Genomic DNA, 19,070 nt, shown 5'->3' on the forward strand with positions numbered 1-19,070 from the left:
GACATGTATGTGTACTATAGTTATATAAGTAGATCTTTAAACACCACTACCTCTTGAGTAAGTTTATCAACACCCAGCACATCGTTTGTTATAAGTTGAGTATCTTTAAACCAAAGTTCTTGGAATTTGTTTAATCAATCCATTGCGATATTTAAACGGCAATGGAATACCTCAGGTTTATTGCAAAGTGCACTGTTTACGTTGATTGTTGTTGTTATTTATATGTTATGTATAAGTTGTTTTTTATCACATATCAAAAAAGGATTAGAACACACAGCTAATCAATCCTGGCTTGTCCAAAAAGAAAAAAAAAAGGAGGAATTGTGGAGAGTCTCTGGCTGTGTGCTGTGAACAAGCCAGGGCTTGATGCGGCTGTGCTACACGGAAGGATTTCCCTGAGACACCAGAGACAAAAGGAAAGTAAACAGAAGCCGCTCTGCCCTCGACCCAGGCTGCAGGAGGGGCGTTGCCGCTGCGCATGAACAGTCTGTGAACAGTGCCCTGCAGCCAATCACCATAGTGGGGGGGGATGAGTGACTGTGAGTGTAACCAATTGTAGCCTGCACTTGCCGCATGGCCTTTTGGTAGAGAGTATATAAGGCTTGGAAAAACGTGGTCTCGGGGACATTGATATTCAGTGTTGTTTAAGAGTTCATTAAAGAGTACGGATGGTAAATTCACATTGAATTAGACTCCTTACTCTCGCCCGGCCCGCCCGTTCGATCAAAGAGCTTATGCCGGCGTCTGGATTCGTCGAATTTGCTACCGCCACATTGCTCTGTAAAATATTGTACCTGGTTGTGAAGTGTGTAGAACTTAAATGAAGTCAAAGAAACATTGCATTACTCATTGTAGATTGTTTAGGCTTTTATCAGTTATCCTCAATGACTTGGCATTTCATCACTTCCAGAAATTCAACAGCAATAAAGATGGGGTCATTCAGATTAATTTGAAACTCTGAAGTAATCTTCAACACTGCCAAACTCAGATCTCTGAAGATGTAGTATGTAATTACACTGCCATCGTCCTCCTGTAAGAGCATCCTCACAGCATATGGAAGCTGTTAATGGTGCTACTGTGGCAACATACTTTCAGAATAAAATAGACGAAACCAAATAATGTATATTGTTGCCAGATCAGGGAAAAAATTTCAAGAGAGTATAATATATAACATGAAAACCTTATTTTTTTCCCCCAGAAAATAGTCTTTGTACAGAGGACATTCAAAATGATCAATACATGCTGCACATGAAATGTAACGGAAAGACAGTTTTGTAGATTTTTATTTTTCTGTTTCTAGACCACATCTTGCTGTGGACTTGCTGTGACAGCTTAGCATTATTCAGTTTTTATTGTCCATTTTGCCTATATACACTGCTATCTTTATTTGCTGTAGAGGTGTATTGAGATAGCTTGAGTAATAGCCTTTTACTCCCAAAGGTCCTGAAAGCCTTGTTCTCTGCATCTTCTAGGAACGATGGAACAAGCAGCTCAGACAAACTTATGCAGCAGATGGTTACACTGCTCAAACAGTTCTGTCAAATTTTGCAGATCATCTCATGTGACTTCTCTGCCTATAAAAATCTTTTCTTCTGCTCACATAAACCTCTTTTAAATGTGTTTTCTAAGTTTGCTGCTGGCTTTTGTAAAGGATGAATGATATGGGATGTAACCAAGGGACCAAGCCTTACTTCCCTCAGACTGCACTATGAATCTGGACTATGCAACTAAGTACCCTTTTGCTGTCATGCATATTGTATACAAGTTGGAATATTTTCACATACAGGAAAGCTAGTAGCAGTGTATGTTGCCTGGTCAAGATATTTTGCTCTGTTGTTGTAGATAGAAGTTTGAGTAAAAAAGATTAAATGCTATTTTTAAGAACAAAATTCATGTACTAGTTGACATGCTTAACTTATGCAACACTTTGCATTTGAATTACATTTAAAATTCAGCTCAGAATACAAAACCAGAGAATCCCAGTGATTATGTAGCTTAGCACAGGCATTCAGGCATTTCCTTATAAAGCCTGTGGAGTTGTTATGTGACCCAAAGTGTGAAATTTCCTTGGAGTTTGATGTTGAACAGCATCGATGAGGATGATAAAAATAAATGACTGATGATGCTGTTGAAGCTTTTAGGCTGAAATGACTGATAGGGGTTATTACTCAGCCCCAAAAGCATTCAGAAAACCGAAGGGAGGTGGGCTAAAAACACGTACACTCTAATTTTCTAAAACAAAGATGGTTCCACAGTGCACAGCAGGAAGAAATCAAAGCTAAGTGACAAGTAATCAGTCATATTGACTGAAATTCAGCACACATTTACAGTTCTTTTGACATTATTAGATTAGTTTTCATTTTTAAGGCTTAAAAGCTGTTCTGAGGTTCAATTTTTACTTACAAAGGGGGTTTTTTTGTGTGTTTTGTTTCTCCACACCTGCAGTTTATGGGTACACTCTCATCTACCAAAAAGCTTTTCAATACTGATGAGTATAAGAAACTAACCCATCATTACATCTCATCAGCAAAACAACCATTAAGAAATAACTCAGGTTAGTGTCTAAGGACTTAAGCTAAATGCATAATGGCCTTCAACTAAACCACTGTAAATGGTAATTGAGCTTTTTTCTAATCCCTGACCATACATGTACTGTGTGTACACAAGATTATCCGATTATCCTGTCCTGTTTTTTCTTTGTCTATAAATTTTTTTTCAGTTCTCTTTGTCAGCTGTCAAAGTGTTACATTGCAGTTAGTCATGATAGCATGAATCTTATGGGCACCAACACTGAAATAAAACAACATTTATTGGTCTTTAATCTAGATCTTCAATGTTTTCTTAGGAAACAAAACAGATTATGTATTTTTAATATTCTTGTTTGTTTAAATTATAGTACCAAGGCATTTCAGTTTTTATCCTGGCCGGGTTATAATGGCACTGATTTCTGTCTGTTTAGGAAGAATCCAAAGACAACAGCTCATATTTACTTGCTGGTGTTTTAAAAGTAGTGTAATAGGGAAAAGAAAGAATACTGTAATTAGAGGCAGATACTCAGTATATCAAACTTATTACATCTGCTACAGCTAATTAGCCTAATAATTAGTGGCATCTGATCTACATACTCCTAAAACTAGGAAGATGTGATGCAGCACAGCAGTGAGATATATTTGTGCCTCTCCTATATGCAGCATTCTGCCCTGCAGGGGGTTGGGACCTTGCGCAGGAAAGAGAAAGGCCAGGCTTTCTCACCATGTGCTCAGTTCTGGCTTCTTCCATCCTCAACTCTACTGCTCTGAGTTAAGCTTTATGACCTCCTTAGATATAGCATCACCATTCTTAAAAACTCCTGGTTCTCATATGTGGATCTCAAAATCCACACCAAGCAAGAACTACATCTCCCCAGACTGCAATCATCTTAGATGTCCAAGAGTCCCCAGTTCTTAAAGAAAAATTAACAAAACCAAAGTCTGTTTTGACTTTGATCTTGCCCAACTCTACAGCTTCCCCAGAGCTGGCAGCTGCTAAGGCAGGACACTGTCAGTCTCTCAGGAGAGCTATCGGACTGAGTTTTTGAGGCTGTCCTCTGTCTTCCTTCCCTAAAGAGAAAAAAAGCACCCTGTTTATCATATCTTGTATAATTTTTGTATCTTGAAAAATTTCAGTTTAATAATTTTCTGTTTCTTTCCTCTGACAAGCTGTTGTCAGAAAGCTTTCTAAAAATAATCCCCCTCATTGCATGTCAGAGATTAATTCCACAGGGCATAATATTATCCTCATTCAAGCAAGGGTTCAGGAAATGGGAAATGCCACTTCATTTTCTCAGTTGAAGATATCCAGATCTACAGCTTCTGTCTCCAAAGAGTGCTGAGTGTAGCAAAGGCAAGAGGGAATGTTCTGTTTAACAGCATAATGTAGAAATTATTCCAGAAGCAGTTGTTTGGAGCCACAGATACTCACACGTGTGTTTCCTATTACCCAGGCAAGACTTATATTCAATCTTCTTTGAAGAATCTTATATCTTCTTTTGTATGTTGGTGCAGTTGACACTAGCAGGAGAATAAAACGTTCATTTCTAGAAGTTCTTCAAGTTTACAATTAAGGGTTTCTCATAGACTATATGAATTCTAACAAGCTGAGGAGACAAAATAAATTTCCTGAGTGATTGCTTTATTCATGTTGTTTTTACTGCATAGGAAAGATCTTACCAGTATCACTTCCCCTTTAACTGGTCTTGCTAAATGGAAGAAGAGTAGTGGCTAAATGATCATGCGTGCGAAGTCTGACTTTGCAAATATGTACACGTGTTAGATGACATTTTTCCTGGATCTCTGAGAGCTTATGTGGAAAACTTATGTATCATGACCAATAAAGGACTCTTCTGCTAATATCCAGTCTACTCATCAAGAAATTATTATCAAACAAAAAAAAGTCAGTAAGAAAGAGGTTCAAAATACAATGAGAAAAATATTTGGGAGGGGGGCTATATTTTAAAAGCTTGAATCAAATGATTTTACATAAGTTATATAGTGGTTATAAAGAATTATCAAGATGTTGCATGCCTTACAGATAGAAAATAGTTTTCAGGAGAAAATATCTTTCCTTTTTCAGAATCTTAGGCAGCATGTAATTGGCATTTATCAGGTAGGTCTATTGGTAATATTCTGATGATCACATTGTCACCATGAAATAAATCACTACACTTATTCCCTCTATAAAATTTAAACTGTATGATATGTGTGAAATGCTAACATGATAAAAAGTATATTGCCGAGGATGGGACATAGAGTTTGTAATGCTCCGTTTAACATCTCTGCTTCTAAAATATATTGTGGGAGCTTTTTCATATTTTCTTTATTACTCTGGCACAAAATATAATAACACAATTTTACTACAATTCATTCACTTTTAAGAATGTGGTCAAACCATTTACTTTAGGATCTAAGCCGTGCTTTAAATCATCTCTATTGGAAGAATCATTTTTCTCTCCATTGACTAAGGAAATTAGGTCCCTGTCTTTAGTCCTGAGTCACATCTAACTTGCATTCCAAAATCACTGAAACAAAACATGGTGAACATCTGTGTGACTCAGAAGACTCCCTGTGAACCTTTGATTCTCACATGCTCATTGGGTACATTTTATGTAAATGTTTTTCTCTGAAAGATATATTACTTTTCTTCACCATGTTGGCACAGTCTGAAGCAGAAGATTATTATTTTTAAAGATAAAAATGTGAAATCATGAAATACCAGTGCTTAATAGTTTACTGTTCTTTAAATTTTGGTTTACTGTGTGTCGTTTCCTTAAAATACTTGTGACTGATTGTGTGATATAGACCAAAAAATTATTATGCAGTAGGATGACAACTGGCTTCACATTTGTAGTCTCTCATACTTTGCAACAAGTATTATCAACTTATTGAAAGTGATGTTTATATTTTCCAATTTAAGTGTTTAAAGGTAAAATGTCTATATAAATACTGCTCCTTTTGCAATGAAATCTGTAGGTAGAAACCACTGAGAAAAAAAAAAGTAATAAAATTGAGAAAAAATTGAAATTTCTATTTGTTTGTTTTGGGATTTTTTAATACAGCTTTCTTTATGCAAAAAATCAAGTAAAAATGTATTTTAGAATCAGAGAAGACAATTTCAAAACTTCTTGGTATCTGCAGCTCCTGCTTGTGTCAGTAGGAACCTCTGGATTCTTGCAAATATTTTTTGGGTGTCTTATTTAATGCTTTTACAAGGGCTGGAGCACTCCTGAAAGTCTAATGTCAACTGTGGTTTTCAGGTACTTCTGAAAATCATGAGCCTAAACTATTGTAATTATAATTAGATAATTGCACATGGTCTGTTTCACTTCATGTTGCACTGTTGATGTGTTGATTTCTTACTTGGATAGAAAGTCTTGGAGAGAAAGGTAGATGCTGCCAGAAATTACAGTGGTGCAGCAAATGATGCTATATCTGTGAGTCACTTTGCAACTAATTTGCAAGGCATTGCAAGGCAACCCCAGGCTGTTGAATCTGTAGCCTTAGCTACTCTTCAGAATCACAGAGTAGGTGGAGATGCACCGTGCTTTTAAACCATCCCAAGGTCACTGGGGATAATTTCATGTATCAAATCTAAATACTCTTCATGTTTTGAATGAATAATTTTTTCATAGCTCCCCACAAACAACACATTGGAGTGCAATGAATGTCATGGTTCCTGCAAAAGTTTGTTGAATTTCTATGAAGGGTACTTGTTTACACCTTCTTTACAGAAGGTAGCAGATGTAGAATACAATTATTAATGATAATAATCTACTATGATGATAATGATGTGTTTAAAAATCATTGACTTATAAATCTTGCTGTTAATAATCAATCACTGCTTAAGGCTGATGACAGGGGCAAAATGAATTGGATAAGTGCAGACTAACAACAGAATTTGATGACCAACAGATAATATTTAACTTCTAACCACTATTGTTCTAATTTGTATTTCTTAGACTACTGTTAACTGTGAAATCAGAGCATGCCATTTTACCTAGTGAAAAAAATATCTATATTTTTCATTGGTTATGGAACAGTACCAAGAAATAGCTATATTTGTTTTTATGCTCTGCTTTGCAACTGAGGGTTCAGCCTCAGCTTAGAGCTTTAAAGAGGTTTTTGTGTCCTTCAATCACTGCTTCAAACAGCCCTCTAAGAATTGCCTTTGCTAATTATGCATTCTTGAGAAAGTTAAAAAACAATCAAAGTGTATCAATCATAAAATTTACTAAACATTTAGTGTTCTCAGAATCCATGGTAACTGAATATTTCTCTCTTCAGTTTATTTCTCAGGGTTTTTTTTAACTATTTAGGTTGGGTGTTGTGTCCTCGTTCAGTCTGAATCAAATGTTTCACAGTTCAAGATGCTTTATGATCAAAATAATGCTACAGTGACAGCTACCAAAAAATAACAAAGAAGTTTCTAGGGACCTTTTACTGCACCCATTTTTAAGGGCAAATCAGCTCTTACTGAAAGTGCTTGAAGAATTCTGATGTGAAAACGAATAAGAACAAAAGTAAGAGAAATTAAGTATAATTACAAATCTGTAGAGGTGTTAAATTTTATGTTAACTCCTTTGTGTTGCACACACATAGTAACAGAAGCCTAATTAACTATCAGGTGCTATGACTCAAGGTGGGCTGCATGGTCTGGATTGCAAAGCATAGTCTCAGAAAAAGCTACAACTGTACAAGGACATTTCATGTACAAGCTGTATTCTGCCATCTGGAAGGTAGCCAGTATAGAATGGCCTACTTCCATACTATCAAGTTCTTTTGACCAGACAAAAACAGGTCAGCTGCAGAGAATAGTTCCTAATCTGTATCAGTTTCCCCAAATGCCAAGCTTTACTTGGTGTTGGTCAAAACTGTGCCCAGTGACTGTACTAAAGCTAGCAGTATGGATGACTGAAATGCCCAGGAACTTTCCCTGACACTCTCATTTTCTACTTTAAGTCTCTAAAGCAAAATAAAATGAGCTGGTTTATGCCTTTCATCTATTTGAAAATGTCTATAACGGCACTAAGTGGTGGTGTAGGAAAAAAAATGTACAGAGGCTTTTTTATGATAGTGCAAAGGTGTGAGACTTAGAAGGATGTACAGAGAAGCCCTTTTTTTTGATCTTTTCTCTGAATCAGGCACTTTCAATCTCAAGACCCGGAAGCCCCAGGCAGCTGACATGGCGTAGGTGTTACCATGATGAGGGAAATCCCACCCCCGCCCCTCACCTTGAAAAAGCCTCAGGGAGGGCAGCAACATGTTGCTGCCCACCAGGTGCTGGGAAGGGCAACCAGCCTGTGACACGGGTGAGTACCAACCACACTGTGCTGCAGCAGCGGGTGTGGTAACTCATGTAGTAGGGCACAGAGGTTGTCACTTTTTGCTTGTTAGACCCTCTCGCCTATTGCCAGTGTCCCAGACTGCTGCCAACCATGGTCTCCTCCAGAAAGAGAGCTTGTCTCAAAAAGACTACAGCAACAGAGACCAACAGCCTGCCTGGAACCATGGCTGTTCAGGTTTGTGGCTGCAGGGAGTGCCAGAGCCTGCTGCTGCCAGGGAAGAAGGGCAGCATTCCACCTGTGTGAGGTGTGAGCAGATGCATGATCTGCTCAGCATGGTCACAAAACTTAAGGAAGAGGCTGAGACACTAAGGTCCATCAGGGAGTGTGAAAAGGAGATTGACTGGTGGAGTAACTCCCTAGCATGCCACTCAGAGAGGCTCCGAGGGTATACTCCCCAAAAGGTTGATGGACCCCCTGCCCTGCTGGGCAGAGGGGGAAAAATCAAGACAGCCCCTGCCCTGTCACTGTCAGGCAGAGGTTGGGGACCAAAAAGATGACGAGGGTTGGAAGTGAGTTCCAGTTTAGTGCCGCGATTAACCCCCTTCCCTACCTCATTTGCTTCCCCAGGTGCCCCTCCATAATAAGTTTGAGGGCCTGGATCTTGAAGAAGAGGTAGGTGAAGATGTGGTGCAAGACCTGCCTACAGGGTCAGATAGAAAGAGGCAGTTGACTCCACATCTCAAGACCACCTCAGATAAGAAAGAAAGAAGGGTAATTGTAGTAGGCAATTCCCTTCTGAGAGGGACAGAGGGCCCAATATGCAGAGCTGATCATCATTGTAGGGAAGCTTGTAGTCTACCTGGAGCTGGGATCAGGGATATCACCAGGACACTCCCCAGCCTGATGCACCCAATAGATGACTACCCGCTGCTGATCTTCCAGACAGATGGGGAGGAAGCTGCATCCTGCAGTCTGAAGGGAATGAAGAAAGATTTCAAGGCCTTGGGATGGATTGTAAAAGAGTCCAGGGCTCAAGTGATTTTCTCTTCCCTCCTTCCAGTTTTGGGTGATGATATGGGAGGGAATAGAAAAATTCAGTCCCTAAACAATTGACTACAAGACTGGTGCTGCAGACAGGGCTTTGGATTCTTTGATAATGGCTGGTTTTACAAGACACTAGGTCGAACAGTAATACGTGGGAAAGGATGCTGGGGCAGGAATTAGCTGGGCTCATTTGGAGAGCTTCAAACTAGACTTGAAGGGAGATGGGGTTGTGGTTGGGCTTGCATCAATGGGACAGCACTCTAGAGTTGATGAAGACTGGGAGGCTTCCCATACCCCTAGGGTGAAATCAGTGTGCTCAGCTCACTCTCTGAAATGCCTGTACACCAATGTGCATGCAGCATGGGGAATAAGCAGAAGGAGTTAGAAACCTGTATTCAGGAAGTAGATTATGACCTGGTGGCAATTACGGAGACATGGTGGGACAGCTCACATGACTGGAATGTGGTCATGGATAGTTATGTCCTTTTCAGGAAAGACAGGGCAGCCAGGCATGGTGGTGGAGTTACTCTTTACGTGAGAGAGCACCTACAATGTATTGAGTATTGTCCAGGCATGGATGAGGAGTGAGCTGAGAGTCTATGGGGGAGAATTAAGGGGCAGGTTGGCAGGGGTGATACTGTTGTGGGTGTCTATTACAGGCCACCAGATCAGGATGAGGATGTTGATGAGGCCTTCTACAGGCAGCTGAGAGCAGCCTCACAGTCACAGGCCCTGGTTGTCGTGGGGGATTTCAACTTCCCTGATGTTTGCTGGAAGGACTACTCAGCCAGCCAGCCACAGTCTAGGAGGTTCCTCCAGTGCATTGGTGATGCACCAGATGCAAATGGTGGAGAAGCCGACTAGGAGAGGTGCACTGCTGGATGTCATCCTCACTAACAACGAGGGTCTGGTTGAAGCAGTAAAGGTTGAGGGTTGCCTTGGTTGCAGCGACCATGAAATGATGGAGTTCAGGATCTTGTGTGACAGGAAAGGAATAGCAAGCAGAATTGCATTCCTGGACTTCAGCATGGCAAATTTTGGCCATTTCAAACAGTTGCTAGGGGAAATCCCATGGGCAGGGCTGCTTGAAGGTAAAGGGGTCCAAGATAGTTGGTTAGTGTTCAGGGACTGCTTCTACCAGGCTCAAGATCAGAGCATCCTAACACATAGAAAGTCAACAAAGGGAACCAGGAGACCTGCGTGGTTAATCAAGAACTGCTGGGTAAGCTCAAGTAGAAGATGAGAGTTTATAGATCATGGAAGGAGGGGCTGGCCACTTGGGAAGAATATAAGGCTGTTGTCAGAGGGTGTAGGGAGGTAACTAGGAAAGCTAAGGTGTCCTTAGAATTAAACCTGTCAAGAGGAGTCAAGGACCACAGAAAGAGCTTCTTCAAATACATGGCAGATAAAACTAACACCAGAGGCAATGTAGGCCCACTGATGAATGAGGTGGGTGCCCTGGTGACAGATGATACAGAGAAGGCAGAGTTACCGAATGCCTTCTTTGTCTCTGCCTACTCTGCCAGAGGCTGTTCTGAGGAGCCCTCTACCCTTGAGGCCCCAGAGGAAGTCAGGACAATGGAGGAGTCTGCCTTAGTTGATGGGGACTGGGTAAGGGAGCAATTAGGCAATCTGGACATCCATAAATCCATGGGTCTGGATGGGATGCACCCACGGGTGCTGAGGGAGCTGGCTGAGGTCATTGCTGGACCACTCTCCATCATGTTTACCAGGTCTTGGGAAACAGGAGAGGTGCCTGAGGACTGGAGGAAAGCAAATGTCGCTCCAGTCTCCAAAAAGGACAAGAAGGAGGACCTGGGTAACTATAGACCAGTCAACCTCACCTCCATCCCTGGGAAAGTGATGGAACAACTTATCCTTGGTGCCATCTCCAGACATATCAGGGATAAGAGGGTTATTAGGGGCAGTCAACATGGCTTCACCAAGGGAAAGTCATGCTTGACCAACCTCATTGTCTTTTATGAGGACATAACAATATGGATGGATGATGGCAGAGTGGTGGATGTGGTCTACCTTGACTTCAGTAAGGCATTTGACACAGTCTCCCACAGCATCCTTACAGCTCAATTGAGGGAGTGCGGTCTGGATGATCTGATAGTGAGGTGGACTGGGAACTGACTAAAGGAGAGAAGCCAGAGATTCATGGTTAATGGGGCAGAGTCTAGTTGGAGGCCTATATCTAGTGGAGTGCCTCAGGGGTCAGTACTGGGACCGATATTATTCAATATATCCATCAATGATTTGGATGAGGGACTAGAGTGTACTATCAGCAAGTTTGCTGATGACACAAAACTGGGAGGAGTGGCTGAGACACCAGAAGGCTGTGCTGCCATCCAGCAAGACCTGGACAGGCTGGATGGGGAAAAATTTAATGAAATACAACAAGGGCAAGTGTAGAGTGTTGCATCTGGGTAGGAACAATCCCTGGTTCCAGTATAAGTTGAGGAATGACCTTTTATAGAGCAGTGTAGGGGAAAGGCACCTGGGGTGCTGGTGGACAGCAGGATGACTGTGAGCCAGCACTGTGCCATTGTGGCCAGGAAGGCCAATGACATCATGGGGTGTATTAGAAGGGGGGTGGTTAGTGAGTCAAGAGAGGTTCTCCTTCCCCTCTACTCTGCCCTGGTGAGACCACGTCTGGAATATTGTGTCTAGTTCTGGGCCCCTCAGTTCAAGAAGGACAGGGAACTGGAGAGAGTCCAGTGCAGGGCAACAAAAATTATAAAGGGAGTAGAGCACCTCCCTTATGAGGAAAGGCTGAGGGAGCTGGGTCTCTTTAGTTTGAAGAAGAGGAGACTGAGGGGGGACCTCAGTCATGTTTACAGATATATAAAGCGTGAGTGTCACGAGGATGGAGCCAGGCTCTTCTCGGTGACATCCAATGGCAGGACAAGGCATAATGGGTTCAAACTGGAACACAAAAGGTTTCACTTAAAGTTAAGAAGAAACTTCTTCATGGTGAGGGTGATAGAACACTGGAACAGGCTGCCCAGGGGAGTTGTGGAGTCTCCTGCTCTGGAGACATTCAAAATCCGCCTGGACACATTCCTGTGTAGCCTCATCTAAGTGGACCTTCTCTCTCATGTGCCACTCATCCGAAGCAGTGGGTTAAGATTTTGGTTTGGTTTGGTTTGTTTGTTTTGTTCTTTTCTTGTTTTGTTTTGGATTTTGGTTTGGTTTGGTTTTTGGTGTTTTTTTTTTTTTTTTTTAAGATTTTTCTTTCTACCTCTGGTGGACTAGAATACATTTTAATTGCGCTTGGTGTCTGAAACCAATTTTTCAACAAAATCTGAGCGAGACTGGTTCAAAGTCACATTAATGGAATTAGTCACATTTAGGTTACTGAGTGAACAAAGTTCACCTCTTTTTCTATAGTAAAACTTGTACTAAATAGTGTATGCAAATTCTGTGATGTACTAAGCTTCTCAGAATATGTAAATAAATAACTTAGATAAGAGCCTTCAATCCACAGAGTGTGTATGTATAAGAATGTATAATTCAACACTTGATTGTCTTTTAAAATATTTCTATAGATTTTACTTGAAAGTAAACCTATGAAAACATGCTACGAATCAATAAATAATACTGAAAATAGATGCTATCTAAAGGGTAATAATATGGAAACTGAATTTCTAATATCGTAATTGTGAAATAGATGATAGATTTATAGAATAGATCATCCAGATAATAGATCATTCAAGTAGTATGTAAAGTTCGTATTACTAGGAGAAAAAAAGGCCAGCTCCCTTTTATCATGGTCTTTACTTGCACTGAAATTCCTGAAATTATATCAATGAAAGATATTTTATTTCAGGTTTCTGAATTGCCTGTTTTGTTGACTTCTCTATTTAAGATTGATGTTTCCTCTGCTGTCTCTAGTAGAGGTCTTAATACATTCTGTGAAATGCATTGTACTAGCCACTCTGGAAATCTAAACCCAATTAACTGCAAACTTCTACAGTATGGACAGGCAGATGATGTGAAAGGTCCTGGGAATGATTCTTCAACCTTGCCTTATTTAAAGTGTCATTACCAGGAAGATGAATAGTTGCATTTCTGTTTCCAAGCATGTTAGCATTCTGGAAATTTGTCATGCTTTTTTAATGCAAACTAACTTGATGGATTTCACTGGGATCCCTCTGGAAAGACCAGTGACAGCAAAAAAAAAATGGCTCTTGTGATGTCTAGATGTTTCTCTACAGCTGTCTGAATATTTTAAATGTGGCTGCCAAAGAGCTCTGAGATAATGGTTTCTGACCATCAGAGAGATGCTTTTTTTAAAGCCAAGATGTGCACAAGTAAACAAAATTCAAGTATTGGGTCCAAACCTCAATTCATTTTTCTTCTATTAAAAACTATTTTAAAACATTCCCCTACAATATGGACTTCTCTTGTTAGATTATAATGATATGATAATACAAAGCTTTAGCCAAACAATTCTTTTGAATAAAAAAAAGGAAATTAAGGGAGTGTCACCTTAAAAATGCACACCTTATAAATAAAAACTTACTGATGAGCTCCTAAGACACTTGAGTATGGTCTTTTATTTGCTAATGTCAGAATAAAAACTGTATAAATTTTAAAATGTAATTGCATTTCTTCTGTATCAGGGCCTTATCCTCTAAAAATATATTTATGTCATATCAAAATAAAAATACTTACTATTTCTTTGACTAAAATAATTTGCATGTGCTTTTATTGCTTAGCATATATGAGTTTATCTCTCTAAATTGCTTTCACAGTCACTCTGTCATCAGCGAACAAAAGAAAGAGACGGGAAAACTGAAGCACAATCACCTTACAAAATATGAATCAACGACTTCACTTAATTGCTTTGATTCCATAAAGTATAATTTATACCAACTAATTATACAGTCTTTGTCATTTAAATGTTGAAGTAAATGTAACCCATCCATCCTTTCTTAAAGCTTATTTAAAGAATTGGAAATAAGCTGCATCTGTCCTTTCAGCTAGCTCAAACTGGTCTAACGCGTGATGGGTTATGGGCTAGCCCATTAATTTCCAGGAAGGTGATGTGCTGAACTCTCTTTTTACTTAACTAGCTATTGTGTACAGCTTTTATCCACTCTTCTCTATTCAAAGGCAATGTTGTGTTATAAAAGATTTTAATTTAATTGCTTCAATATCATTGCTATGATAGGAAAAAATACTTCTCTTTTCAGTCTTCACCTTATTTTTACTGGTTTGGGCAAGAATCAAACTTTGGTATGAAACATTTATTTTAATATTTACAAAAAATTCTATCTTTAACAATGAAACGTACAGTAATGCAGAAAGTTATTGTACTAATGGAGAGTCAGACAAGACATAAATAAAACATTTCTGGAAATAAATTTCTACTCATGAAATCATTCAGGTTCATTTTTCTTTTTAGTTATAAAGAAAATATCCATTTCTGAAGTGTCTCAGTTTTCTGACATGTGGGCCAATAGATACCTGCAGGTCAATCAACTCTGACAGAGATATATAATGTTTAGAGGTTTCCCCTTTGTTCCACTCGTCATTACTGTGAGACATGCAAGGTGGAAGTTCCCCACTGAATATGTTCAAAAACACAGGTTCTAAATAAAATACTCCATGTTCAGCAGCATATTCAGTGGTTTTTCATCACTGGATGCTGATATCCCATCTGAATCTGACTGTCTCCTTAAAGGACCCTTGATGAGATGAAGGTGTTCCGTGATACATTTTTTGGCAAGCTTGTAATATATTATTTATCAATGTAGCTCCTTTGAAGTATTAATAATGTATGTTCTCCCACTTCTGCTGCGAATTTTTTTTCTTTCAGCTTAACTGAGTTGAGTTCAGAAAATAAACTTTATCCTGTAATATCTTCTTATTTGATAAGGTAATCTATAGCATAGCATCTTTGGTTTAAGTCCTTCAGGAAACTGTGGTCCTGATTATGTGATGCAAAAACATTTATCCTGCAGCAATTAGTGTTAAAGGACCTTCAACCCTTTCTTTCACTTGTCACTTGGACTTCCTGGATTCTTTGACCCATGATGACTAGTGTGATACTGGAGGTCTCAAATCTCAGCAGCAGCGAGAACTCTTCAGGTCTTGCCAGGCTTGAACTTGGCACTTACCTACACCTGATTTTAGAGGCTTCTTTTTCACACATAAACTAAAATTCTACACAAGTATCCCTTTAACTATGGTAGTCAAACAAATGACAAACTCAATTTCCTGGCAAGTAGTTACTCTGAATCATTGCAATGATTTCAAAGAGCAAAACTGAAAAATACAGTTACTATACTAGAAATAAAATTCATACTAAACTTTTTTTCTATCAATTTTTTTTTGTTAACTGTAACTAACCTTGTCTCTGTGAACTTCAGACACACTATACATCATCTCACATACCACTTAAGCAAATGGGACTGGCTAAGTAAATCCCCATTGATCAGGATTTTTGCTTTTACTATTTTGCTTAAGCAGAAGTCTTTAGTTTACAAGAATATAAACATGTTACCTGTAACACATTCACTTCCTCCCCCAAAAAAAGAATGCTTCTGGCAACTGTCTGCCTTGATCAAGCTTGTTCTAATACACCAGAGTCCCTATACTGACATTTTAGCTTGTAAGCCATGCTAAATGTTTATTATTTTCAATATCAACAGGAACCTCCAGTATTTTTCTCCTCTGTTGAGAGTCACTGCTATAATTCAGCTTCTGTGACATTTGATATAATAGAAAGAAAAGGTTTTCAATGCTATTAGCATGCAAAGCACAGGACAAGCTTGGTCTCTTGTGATTTTTCTGTTTTTTTCCTCCTTCATAGCATAACTGGGCAAAGATATCATAAGTACAGTGCATCCATTAAATGGGACCTCAAGGTTATCTTCTTCAAAAAGGATGATATATTCGATGATTCTTCTGTGTCATGAAAACTATCTATCATTGTGTGAAACTTGTGTATTTTTTGCAATGCCATAGTAGATGAAGGCATACAATAAAATAGAAAATTACTAAGGCTCCTTACAGCAAAAAAGAAGTAAAATATAAAACTGAAAATCAAATGCAGGAAGGAGCACTGGGCCCAAGGAACTTGCCAGTGCATTGAGTTTTCCAGTTTCTAGGCATTATTTCCTCTTGCCCCTATAGAACCCTTCCAGCAGCAGAGGTTCCAGCTGAAAGGAAAGAACAAACTGCAGTGGTAGGTGATTTAGATTGAGGATGAGGACAGTAAGAATGTTGATTCAAAGAGATCCTCCAGGATTATTTGCTTGTTGGCCAGATTTGGAGCATCTCACACGTGTTTTGACAGAAAGTTAGAAAAGGGAAAAAGGTGCCAGTGGTTGTAGTCCATGTGAGCTCTGAGAAAATAAGGTAAGACTGGACAGGGGTCTTAGGGGTGAAATTCAGGCTGTCAAGTGAAAGCTGAAGAACAGTTCTAGTAGCATTGTCTGAAATTGTCTCACTATATGCAGTCAGGGAGAGAAAGATTAAAAGACAAAGCTTTAAATGGCTGCCTGAGAAAACGATGTAAAGAGAAGGGATTAACATTATTGGAAAGTAGGGATACTTGCTGAAGAATTGGTGCCTATTGAGAAGATGTGAAATTCATTTCGGCTGTAGGAAAAACAGGCTTCAGAAAGTTTAAATGGCCATTGTGATTCTAGCTGAATAGTTCAGGAAAATGTGAGGGTGTTGGAAAGCACACAATTATAAAAAATGCAAAAGTACACAGTTCACATAAATGGTACAGTAACTAGAATTCTGCATTCTTCATTGAAGAATGCTACAAAAGGTGTTGGTAGTCCAGTAGGAAACACAGAAATGGCAGATCACACAAAATCAAACTAGGGTTCAGTAAAGAGCACAAAGAAAAAACCACATTGTAAAGCCAAGTGTTACAATGGGAACTAGTATGGATAGCTTTAATGCCTAACACTAGAAAAGAATATCAGCACAATATGCATGTTCAAAATCTGTGGAAAATAAGAAAATTAGTCAGGCAGCACAATACCAAGGAGGAAAAAACACAGGAAAGACAAAGTAGACTTTATCAGTAGAGGAATAATGACAATTGTTAAAGGAAGCTCTAAGTCAAATAAGACTTAAAGAATAGAACAGTATTAACACTAGCTTACCAGGAAAATTTTGCAGCAACCATATGACTTTAAATGTAATATCTGCAGGAGCAAGATTATATGTTGGTTGTATTCAGTTTAAAAAAAAAAAAAAAAAAAAAAAAAAGTGAAAATAAATAAAACTGAGAGATATTGCTATAAAAATCTGAATGGGATAGCTGAGACAGTTAAATCACTATGGGTGGTTTAGATGCTATCTAGTGACACCATTTTGAACACCCACAGCAAATGCTGTGATACCTATTAAAAAACAAGTCAGTCAGGGTAAACAATATAGCTAATAAAAGCAAGAACATATCTGTCAAAAAATGAAGTTGTGTCTCAGGGAGGACAGTAGAAAGAACCATAAAATCTACTTTATCTAAAAAAACACAATAAAGAAGAGAAAAAATGAGTTTTAATAAATCTCTGGCAAACAAGCTAATAATAATTGTCTTTTAAAGACATCTGGAGGAAAAAACCTGAAAGGAACTGTGTAAAGTTGACACAAAATTGAGATATAGAAGTGCCCAGAAAAGATAAGATCACAAATGTAAAACCTATTTTTTTTTTTTCTTTGTGTTCAGCATAGAATACCTTGGGAATTTTTCTACCCTGGAACACTTCTTTATGGGGGACTTATGAGAAGGTTAGATAAGTTATAGAAGCCATAGTGGAACAAACAGACACAACAGCAACACATCATCGGGATTAGCTGTTACAGGCCGAAGAGCCTGAAGGATGAAATAAGTAGACTATTATGATGTGTGATATTTTGCTTCAAACCACTCTGGCACATGAAGGCTTGGAGGTGTTAATACAATGCTGTTTTTTTCCATAAAGTTATCCACAGACTTTGAGAGAGCTAAGGATGGATACGACTGACATGCACAGGGCAAAACACTAGGAGCAGGATTAATGGACTCATGGAGAATATCCCATACTGAAAAAAAACCCAAACAAATAAACAAAAAAAGCCAAACCAAACCAAACAAAACAAACAAAAAAACAAACAAAAAACTACACAAAAAAAACGCTGAAGACAGCTTTTGTAAAGGTCATATTTTGCAACACTTTCTGAATTCTTTAAAGAGGTCAACATGCAGGTAGACAGGTAGGGATGAATTCAGAACGAATGAGGGGAAGCTGTTGTGTGATATATGATTAATATGTGCATCTCCCTAGTTAGGATGTTGCAGGCTCTGAAATCTGTAAGAAAAATTCATTGAGGGTTGTTAAACACAAAGACACCATCTGGACTAAAAACTGGTTAGAAACTAAGGAAATGTTCTGGAGTACTGTTTAGTCTGTTCTTATACATACCCTCTAGATAATAGTGTAAGAGACATAAGGCAGGGCCAGATGGATCTTTGTCTTAACATGGTCATTCTTACATGCCTGCAGAAATACAATATATTTTTACGTTGAGAAAAATAAGAGGAAAAATTTCTATATGAGAGAAAACTGTGAAGTTTCAGGTGTGGTTTGGTACCTAAGAAGAATTCATAATACATAAAGTGGGATTACAAGTCATGTGCAAGAAAAGAGATACAAAGTAAAAGTCTGCCATGATCTTACTGCAAATTCACATGAATATTCTAATATGAATCTGCCTTGCTAACAACTTTTAGATGCTAATTTTTTCAGCATAGTTATCAAGGTATATCCTTGATTAGTATTTGCATTCCAAAGATGGAGAATACACAAAACTTCAGTAAATTTAAGGAGAACAATAAGTGACAATCCTAGTAATCATACACAGACTATGGAACTCTGTAAATCAGCATACCTCTGAAAAGCCTCATTTCAACTAATTGGTATGAAATGTTATAAATTGTCAGTGCATGATCACTATTTTGAGACTGTGTTTCCAAGGACAGATATAATCTTCTGGGCCAAGGCATGTAAAAAAATCTGTTCCTTATTACCATAGCAACGTTTAGCATGAGCCAGTTCTGTCTTTGGTACCTGGAAGTCTCTGGTTATAACCTTTTTTCATTTGAAGGGTATCATCCAGTTTCTCTTGTCAAAACAGTATTTCCCAAATAATTTTTAAAGTGTAAATGAAATGAACTCTCAGGCTGATGCTG

The 19,070-nt window shown here is 38.7% G+C and overlaps 1 protein-coding gene across 7 annotated transcripts in view; it reads right to left on the reverse strand.

Moving 5' to 3' along the window:
- Positions 1 to 19,070, reverse strand: part of CDH12 (cadherin 12) — a 577,123-nt gene that overhangs the window by 69,189 nt on the left and 488,864 nt on the right. The window lies entirely within an intron of this gene.

This window comes from Patagioenas fasciata, chromosome 2, assembly GCF_037038585.1.
Source record: "Patagioenas fasciata isolate bPatFas1 chromosome 2, bPatFas1.hap1, whole genome shotgun sequence".
In the NCBI taxonomy this organism is placed as follows: domain Eukaryota; kingdom Metazoa; phylum Chordata; class Aves; order Columbiformes; family Columbidae; genus Patagioenas; species Patagioenas fasciata.